This window comes from Sinocyclocheilus rhinocerous, unplaced genomic scaffold, assembly GCF_001515625.1.
Source record: "Sinocyclocheilus rhinocerous isolate Xijiao unplaced genomic scaffold, SAMN03320098_v1.1 scaffold3824, whole genome shotgun sequence".
NCBI classification, from domain to species: domain Eukaryota; kingdom Metazoa; phylum Chordata; class Actinopteri; order Cypriniformes; family Cyprinidae; genus Sinocyclocheilus; species Sinocyclocheilus rhinocerous.
Window position 1 is genome coordinate 384556 of NW_015641015.1, and position 8980 is coordinate 393535.

Below are 8980 nucleotides of genomic sequence, written 5' to 3' on the forward strand. Positions count from 1 at the left end.
ACATATACATATACATGTACATATATATATATACATACATTAAATATATATATATTATTTCATATCCATTTTGTATGTTGAAGTACCGAAATAACTCAAATTAAATAAAACTTATTAAAAAACCTATATAGACATAATAAAAAAAACCTAATAAAATAACAACATTACTACAACTGTAACTAAAACTAAAATAGATAACTAATACAAATCAAACTACATTAGTTTATCAGTAATCCTAAAAAAATGACACTGAGCCAAACACACATGCTAAAATAACAACAACTTACTGACACATAGTAAGAAATAGTTATAAAAACTGAAACAGAAGTGAAACAAGTAGTAGGAAAGAAGAGCAATAAAAAGCGATACTTATGTCCTTTGCCGGTGTCCTGCCCGGTGGAGTCGATGATCTTTACACTCTTCGGTCTTCACACGACCGCAGCCGCGGTAAACTACGCTTTTTTTATTCGTTTAACAAAACTCTAATTGAATTCAGCTGGACACACTTACACAAGTTGTTATTATTTGTTACAAGTTGTTAATTGTTATATCTTGTTATTTTTCTATAATTACAGATTTTTAGTTTAATCATTATTTTTATATGTTCCTTGAGGTTTACTTATAATGTTAATAAAATAGCACATAACTGAATGAATGAATGAATATTTCCAACCCTCATTCTGACCCTCATGCTCAGAAACAGGCTCCAGACCACCAGAGGCAGTGTTGAAAACACTAGTGGAAAACCATAAGGAGATAAGAGGGTCTGTATTACTTACTATAGGGTATATGTCGAACATCACCTGACCAAACCCGGAAAACAGGTCTCATTGCTTCCGCTTGTCGGAGAACGTGTTAACAGCCGTACTAAAAAATAGCGATATCTATGGACTTTTAAGATAATCAGTTAAACTAGCTAGCTGTTTTTATTGTTGACGTTTTATTCCATTTTTATATCTAAATGTGAAAAGAATAAAAATAAAAAAAACTTTTAGATATCAGTCCGCATATGTGATGAACATTGGTTATGATCATCATTGGTATCTACTTTGAAGGCATCTTGAGTAAAACTGCTTCATATTTAACTGAGCATATGCAAACCGCTTGAACCGGAAGCGACGAGACCCGGTTAACAGAATACAGAAGTCTGTTGCGCATAACCCCTATTGGATAAAGCGCAACGGCTAACTTGGATCACGTGTCCCTTAATAACCAATCACATTACAGCTTTGACGTCACTGAATTTCAGTCAGAGTTGTACGAGTTGCCATTTACGGATACCATGTAGGAATAAATGGGAAGTGCCGTAAGCTGAATCCCAACTGTCGCAAAAAGTCAGTGACTTCTCTCATAAAACTGCATTTTTTTCGTGGTAAAGTCTAGAAATTGTTCAATCCAAAAGTATTGTTTACTGTAAAACATGTTGAAGATTAGCAGATAGGCTGTCGATTCATTAAATGATAAGCCGTTTCCTCTAAAAAGCTGTTTATTTAACGTAGTGAAGCCACTCCTCCATTGACATCCATTCAAACAGAACGGCCTCTGGTCTCCTTTCCCACGTACTGCCAGACCGGAAGCGTTAGCTTTAGCCGTTACACTTTTTCGGCTAATGGTTGCAGGCTTGCCTTCTAGTGGCTTTGCTCGCGCTTGACCGAGAACAGAATAACACCTCGTGACTCATGACGTGTCTTGAGCTGTAATAACCCCCTTCTCTCGCTTGACTAATCGCTTGATTGAATTGGATGCAACAATATTTTGTGCAGCTTGCTAAATATATTCAGAAACATAACGTTTTGTGGAGGCTTCAACTTTCTGGGTGCCTGTGAGTTTGAATGCCTCAGGGGAGATACGCACGCGTAGTTGCCTTGACTTAAGAGCATATATCACCGAGTGAACTCCACTACCGAGCTCTGAATTTACCGAGGCCTTGTTTTTAAGGTGAGTACTGATTTAACATGGATTCCCTTAGATGTTCTACGTGCCCTAATGTAATGGATATCATGGATGGACATCATCAGTGTCCTGCATGACTTGGTGTGGATCATCTTAAAGAGGCGATGTCTGACCCATGCCCGGAATGCACTGTAATGCCGCTCGCTGTACGTCGATCGCGTCTGGTGGGTCTGGAATCAGGATCGGAAAGGTTATTACTTTCCTCGAGTGTTGCTGCATTTGATCGTGCACAGAGAACGTCCTTTACCATGCCTCGGTGCCAAGACTTCACGTCTGTATTGGTGTCAGTATTACAAAACTCATCAAAGGCCACACGCCCTGATCAGTAGGCTGGTACTCTAGCTGTGATGCAGGACCCAGACTCAGTGGGACTGTGTAGCACGCCACCTATAGAATCTAGTGTGGCAGCACTCATTAGCTGCATTTCCACTGTGGGGCCAGTGCGAGCCAGTGCTTTCAACGGGCCGGGCGGGGCTAATAGCCTCGGACCTGTAGCACCGAGCCCAAAATCACGCTGCGTTTCCACCGTTGGGTCAGAAGCTCCGCTGCGCTTCACTAAAACCCACCCTTTATACGCCTCTCTGGAACAACGTCATGCAACCCCATCATTTCCCCAACAAACAGAATAAATCAGTGGAACTATCAAGATGAACATGATAAAAGCGGCCCTTTGTTTGCATTTTGTGTTGTTCACTTAAAGTTTTAAATCCAAAAGCATCTATGTTTTACCAGTTATACATTGATCATAATGAAATTGATCACACAGAAATAAGGTGGTATTTACTGTTATTACACAAAAGAAAGAGAACATGCATAGCCTACTTATTCACGTCGGTTTCTGTTTATTTGTAGTCACAGTATAAATCACATTTAGAAAGAGCTATCATTTCTATAACTTTTCCATCAAAAATACGACCTGCCTAACAGAAGGAGCTCCCAAACAAAAACTATGATTATATATTTTAAAACATACGTGGAGCTAAATAAACATCAGACAGTCATGTATAAAGAGACAAGACTTACTGACAGATGAAATATGTTACTAAATAAATAAACGATTGTGATAGCCTATATGATTTGTCTGATTTCTTCAAGCGGTCATATTTACCATGTTTACTATGGTAATGGCTAGCGTGCATAGTCTTTTGCATCGCTTATAAATATTTCTGCCTTGTACAGTGATCATAATCCACATCAGATCTCAAACAGAAGTTATTTCATCCACTCACTGCTGTCTGAAAGCGAGTTCTGAGCTCAAATTATTTTAAAAGTCTGGTAAAATAATCCGCGGCACTGACGCTCTCCACACGCGGAGAAACTCCGCCTTTGTTCATAGCCACTTCTCAAGCCCGAGCTGGCCTGCTTTGATCCAAGGTTTTCATCAGGCCAAAAAACCCTGGCCGTTGGCCCTGAGAAAGCCGAGACGAGGCACGGTCAAGCCCCGGAAGTGACAGTGGAAACGTGCACTAGCACGCCCGCTTTTGGCGGTGGAAACGCGGCTATTGTGTCTACCGATGAGGCACTTCGTGAAAATGTGCACTGTCCCAATGTCGAGTGCAGACGCACTGATGAGCTACTGTCCCGTTCATACAATTCTACAGCAAGCCTTGGCCGTGTTTCCAATTCCTTAGCGCACATGCTTGTAGCTTTACATTCCTCTCTGAGCGAAGCTTCATCTGACCCATTAGTGACAGTACTAACTGAACTCGCCTTACAAGCCAAGGGTGTTATTGCCAGTCACTGTGGCAATGCTTTAGGCACTCTTGTGCAAGCTCAAAGACAGGTTTGGTTGGCTCAATCTTCAATGCCAGCGGTGTGTCGAAACAATTTGCGACGACTGCCATTGGTCCCCGGTCGAATCTTTGGTCCAGCTGCACAGGAAGCCTTGGACATGTGTCGGTCTCTGAAACGCGTTCCTGTCATGTGGGGATAGCTTCAGGATCCAGGCAGCCTCCAACAGCCTCTGGTGTTCGTTATCACAATGTTGGTGCAAGATCTACATTTAGACCTCCTCAGCATTTCCAGCAACGGAACCCACAAGTTCCTCTACCTCCTAGGCGTGTGGGGTCTCAACTGCGTGGACATCAGTCTCACGCTCGACACCCAGGCCCTCAGTGACATCCCCCCACCTCTACTGAAAAGCGTCCACGGGATCGTTGATGCACGGAGGTCGACAGTGGGCTGTTTTACGGAAAGTCTCCTGGAGCGCTGGAGATCAATAACATCAAATCAGTGGCTGCTGACTACTCGAGAGGGTACTGTATACAGTTTTGCTGTCGACCCCCTGTTCACAGTGGCATGAGACAGACAATAGTTCATGACTCATGCCACACAGAGGCACTTGCGCACAAAGTTCAGGTGTTGCTGCGCAAGGGTGCCATAGAGTTAGTCGACCCTCAAGTTCACCCCGGGGAATTCTTTTTCATTTATTTTGTGGTCACCAAGAAGGACGGCGGGTTTTGGCCGATCTTAGACTTGAAAAATCTGAATCGCTTTCTAAAGTTCCTTCCATTCCCAGATGTTGCGCACAGCAGATGTGTCGCAGGTGGTTATGCCACAAGACTGGTTTGTGACGATCGATTTGAAGGATGCCTATTTTCATGTTCCGATTGCTCAAGAACACAGGCAATTCCTTCAGTTTGCATTAATGGGATAACTATTCCAGTTCAGGGTCCCTCCATTTGGCCTGGCTCTGGCACCAAGAGTTTTTTCAAAGTTTGCCCAGGCAGCATTGAAACCACTCCAAAGGAATGGCATGAGGGTACTGCCATACCTGGATGACTTGCTTGTCTGTGCAGCATCACCCCAGCAAGCAATCAACCAAGCTCGTCATCTGTTGGACCATATTGCGGCTTTAGGGATTGCTGTGAATTGGGAAAAATGCAAGCTTGTCCCAATGCAGACAACCAATTTCATAGGTCTTACTCTCATCTCTGTCACAATGCTGTAGGGGTGGGGGAAAAAATCGATACAGCATAGTATCGCGATATTTTCCGCGGCAATACTGTATCGATACACGGACGCCAAGTATCGATCTTTTATTATACTATTTGGTAGAATAATAAAATCAATTTCTTTACAATCCACTAGATGGTGGTGTTGAGTTTTTTCTGGTGAGGTCAGCTGGGTCACCTTCAGCATGCAGTAAGTTAGTAAAATAAAGAGGGCGGCATGCGGAAAGTTATCAGGAAAGCCCCGTCTGGGTTTAAATCGAATGTATGGACTTACTTCGGATTTGTAAACAAGGAGGGGATGTAAGTAGGGATGCACCGAGAAAATAGGCTACGTATAATAGTGGACTAGATTAGACTGTAATACAAATAGTTGAGTTTGCCAGGTGCATACAACATTTATGACAGGTTTTCATGAAAGTGTTGGTCAGTTTGTCTGCTTGACAATCCCATTTTGCACTGCAACAATAAAACTGAAGTGAGAAATGTTTCTTTTTAGTTAAAACAGATGTTGTCAAAGTTTTCCTTTGGGGACATAATTTGAAGTTGGAAAAAGGTAATAAATTGCAATATATTGCAGAATATCGCAATAATATTGTATCGTGACACAAGTATCGTGATAATATCGTATCGTGAGGCCTCTGGTGATTCCCATCCCTACAATGCTGGCATCTCCAACTCCAGAGAGAATAAGGTCAATTCTGAGGGCTGTAGGGCGCCTTTGGGTGGGCCACACTCAGCGCTACATTTCTGTAATGAGACTCTTGGGGAAGCTCACAGCAGCAATGACAGTAGTACCACTGGGGCTGCTTTGGCTCAGACCATTCCAACGGTGGCTTATTCAAAAGCATCTCTGTCCAGTATGAGACAAAAACACAAAGATCAGAGTCACACATCGTTGCATGCGAGCTCTAGCACCTTGGTCGCAGAAACAATTTATTCTCAAAGGTGTGCCGTTGGGACCACCACCTGCTCGGTGGGAGGTCATCAGGACAAGTTCAAGTTCCGTTTATTTCTAAAGCACATTTAATAATGGTCACAGACCGACCAAAGTGCTGAACAATAATTAAAATATAGGTACAAAGACCAACAACAACCAATTTGGGACAATAAAAAACTGGATAAAACTACATGTTAAAAGCAGAGAAAAACGAGTTTTGAGACAGGATTGCCAGATCAGAGACAGATGCCAGTCTTCTTGGATGGGGTGGAGTCTGGCACAGAAGAGGAGCTAATGGCACTTGGAAGGGGGCCCTGCGCACAGTGCACATAAATGTCCTAGAGTTGACAGCAGTGTTTCTTACCTTTCTTCATTTTCAGTCTGTACTCAGGGGAAAACATGTTCTGGTATGCACAGACAACAGGGTAATGGTCTTTTATATCAATCATCAGGGAGGCACAAGGTCACGGAGTGCACTTCAAGTGGCTCACAAACTGCTTGTTTGGGCTCAAACCAACCTGCTTTCCATTCAGGCAGTGTATCTGCCAGGCCGACTCAATCAGGCCGTGGATGCTCTCTCACGTGGCAGGGTGTCACAGGGAGATTGGACTCTACACCTGGAAGTGGTGCAGAAGGCAATGGTGATTAAATCTAACGATCGGTTAGCTCATATCACATCAAACCTTGCAAATTATTATTTTTGTTATACTTTGTTCTCAAATTGTTAATGTTAACAACATCAGCATTGCGTGACTACGTGTGTAGTGTGTATTAGCGTGCAGATTTCAGTTTCTGTACAGTCTAATCTCTAATTGTCATACCATTCGAATTTCATATAAAGAAATTATTTTAACCCAAAAAGCAAATTATTCTTCCTTTGAACTGACTCTCTTTAAAATACAAATCTTGTGTAATCCCAGGCTATCTGTAATCAGATGCACATTTAAAGCTGTAATATAATCTAATTTCAGTCACACGTGTTTCATAAACACATAATCCTTTCTGGATTACAATCTGTCATCAAAATGACAAATGTAATTATTCCAGCTGCTTTGAGAAAAGGCCAGAGATAAACGATCCACCACTTGCAGGATCCTCACATGCGATATAGCTACTAGCTGGGACAACTTCTTTATGTTTACAGACGTGACGTATGCATGCTTGAATTTCCAGCGAATTCCTACCCGTACCACTCAAATTAGAAAACATTATTTTAAGACTATCGTTGTGAATCAGGCTAAAGTAAGGAGATAGTTTTGAACACTGGCTGGTTATTCTTGCTCAAAAATTTATTTCGGATCATTTTTAACCAAAAAAAAGTTATGGACTGCAGCTTTAAATAAATGCTTTGTTTATAATGAGGAGGACGTTTTAAGCTATAAACTTGCAGGATGTTTTAATGGTGCAAAGACCTCTTATATGCCAAAAGATCAAGAAAAATTTGATTTCTCATGCCATGACCCCTTTAAGCTCACTTGACAATAATTTGTAAATAATCTCTGTTTAGTGGCATAACCACAACTGATGAAATAAGGAAGATAGGTAATTTCTTTCATATTAAAATAGCTTCAGAATTACTTCCCAGATAGTAAGGTGACATTGATACAATGTTGAGTTTTCATCCAAACCATCATCCTGGTTGAGGTTGACATTTCAATGTTTAAAGTAGGGCTGTCATCGTTAACGCGTTAACGCATGCGATTAATTTTACAATCCTTAACGCAAAATTACTGAAGCACAATTTCTATTCTAACCCTTTAACCCAGTTTTGCTACTCTGTTTGTGATTAGATCATTTTAAGCTGCTAAACTCCGGGAAAGTTTTCAGTCCAATGATCCAGTAAGCGAATGCATTCAAACAATCCGTCCAAAACAGCGCTAATATAAAGGAAACCAGTCTGATTACTTCAGAGATTGCAGAGAGTCTCACTCTCCGTGAACCGTGAGTGTGTCAGATAAGAGACTTCTTTGGTGCTCAATGGTTCTGCATCCCTCCAGTTATTTTCTTCAGACTGGCAAAGGAAAGCAGTTTTATTGCTCCCTCAAAATGGAAATGTAACCCCATCTTTTCACCACGGAGCAAGTCTTCATTATTTTACTTCTCACCAGCAGTGCAATACAATGGGCAAATACCATCCGGGAGCAGGATGTGGCAATCATCAGATCCTGTTCTGCCTTCGTCATCCATTTCAAGGTATTCAGTGTCTGAACTGTCCCATTCAGGTGAAACCTACGGTCCCTTTCTCCCTTCCACCTCTTCTCTTTTGTGTCATCCCCTCTTCCCTCCCCCACCCACTTTTCATCAATGGATATGAATAGTGCCACAGACACTTTATGCTACACTTGTCTAGGTACAACACTGGAGCCTATTGTTTTCAATTAGGTATCATCTTTCCTTTGACAGAACAACTGGCTGGCAGCCAATCAGGATTCACTCGGCTGAGACTGCATTGTCATCAATCAGAGATGTCCTGCAGATTGCGAGAGCTGATTCCAAATGGTCAGTTCTCATTCTGGTAGATCTATCTGCGGCTTTTGACACCATTACCCATCAGATCCTTCTTATCACTGGGCTTCACAGCAACTTCACTACACTGGTTTGATTCGTACCTCATCAGACATATACACAGCACATCAACTAGTCACGGGGTACCTCAAGGATTTGTTATTGGACCCCTCCTCTTCTCCATTTACTCTAAATTGCTGTTTCTGGCTGGTGGAGGGATAATAATTATAATAATTTTTTTTAAAACCCTCTTCTTATATATATTTTTTATAATATTTCTTATATTATCTCCCTAAATCCTTCTCTGTTCTAACCTGTACTATTCTAGATACACTTTTTATTGTTACTTCTTGTGTTATTGCTTCCTCTAGATGAATCTCATGTTGTATTTCTCATTTCTTAATCACATATCTGCTAAAGAAATAAATGTAAATGTACACTCTAAAAAATGCTGGGTTGTTTCAACCCAACTTTGGGTCAAATATGGACTAACCCAGCTGTTGGGTTAAATTTTTAAATGAAAATTTTAACCCAAAAGTTGGGTTAGTCCATATTTGACCCAAAGTTGGGTTGAAACAACCCAGCATTTTTTAGAGTGTAAAGTCTTAACATCTCCAGCCTTTCCCATAAA

General features: G+C 41.4%; 1 long non-coding RNA gene across 1 annotated transcript; it reads left to right on the plus strand.

The window, feature by feature from the left end:
* Window positions 1-7869: 7869 nt before the first annotated feature.
* Window positions 7870-8492, plus strand: LOC107753734 (uncharacterized). The gene is made up of 3 exons (XR_001641492.1): window positions 7870-8037; window positions 8248-8343; window positions 8425-8492. It is a non-coding gene; the product is annotated as an uncharacterized LOC107753734 (long non-coding RNA).
* Window positions 8493-8980: the final 488 nt, after the last annotated feature.